Below are 1,011 nucleotides of genomic sequence, written 5' to 3' on the forward strand. Positions count from 1 at the left end.
AATATTTTAGACCACTAGTTGTAAGGAAAAAAAAAAGTTCAAAGCATTTTATAGGTTTAATGGATTATCATTGTGCCTAGCTCCATGTTTGTTTGTTTCTAGGCAACGTAAGAAACATTAAGCAATTCACTTGGTAATGTAATAAAAATCAGTCAAAACTTAGTAGCAGAGAGTTCAAGCTAGTGCAGTTGAAGCTATGAACTTATACTACAAGAAAGGAGATTATTTGGAAAGTGCAGCAGAAAGAAAACAAGGATGTACAAGTCAGAGAATGGCTACAAACACCATAGTGTATGGAAATCAATGAGACACCAGCAATCCTGGAAGCAAAGTTTCCAATAAATGAGAAAGAACTATAAATGCTTGTTTTATAGGAAGCTATTGTATCTGTACACCCTTAGCAGTTCATGTTGAAAGAAAAAAGCAACAACAACATAAAAAAGCCAAGTAGAAAGAGTACAGAGGAAAGGAAAATCTCTGAGGATAACAAGGAAAATAAATTCTGCTTATTTCAGGGCTAAGAGTGAGAGGAACCTTAAATTTGGGGTATAAATAAATTTAGGAAAGAGATTATACAGCAGGGGGACTGGCTGCATTTCTCAGGAGGTCCCTCACAGAAGAAGCCTTCAATATACATCTGTAGGCATATTCATATTTCTGTGTAATGTACCAGTCAAACTGAACAGCTAGCTTTGCCTTATGCCAATCCTTCCATACAGCATAAAGTCAAACTGTATGAGAGGGATTAAGCTAGAAAGAAGTTTTACAGAAAAAGATCTCAAAGATGCTTCAAAAATTAAGTGCTGCTTTGTAACTACCTGCCCTGTGAACAAAACCACACTGTCAGGTTGACCACTGACTTCTGCATTAGCTGCCCAATTGAAAGTGAAAGGAATGCAAAATTCACCATTCAGAAGTTTTTTTTTGTTTTTTTTTTAATTATTTACTTCTAGTTTCTTTTAAGAGACACTGCAGTCATCTGATATAATATAAAGTGCAGAGCCCAAAAAC

General features: G+C 35.3%; 1 protein-coding gene across 1 annotated transcript in view; it reads right to left on the reverse strand.

The window, feature by feature from the left end:
* The window catches only part of GRAMD2B (GRAM domain containing 2B), a 46,675-nt gene that overhangs the window by 10,848 nt on the left and 34,816 nt on the right, over positions 1–1,011 (reverse strand).

This window comes from Meleagris gallopavo, chromosome Z (assembly GCF_000146605.3).
Source record: "Meleagris gallopavo isolate NT-WF06-2002-E0010 breed Aviagen turkey brand Nicholas breeding stock chromosome Z, Turkey_5.1, whole genome shotgun sequence".
Lineage (NCBI taxonomy): Eukaryota > Metazoa > Chordata > Aves > Galliformes > Phasianidae > Meleagris > Meleagris gallopavo.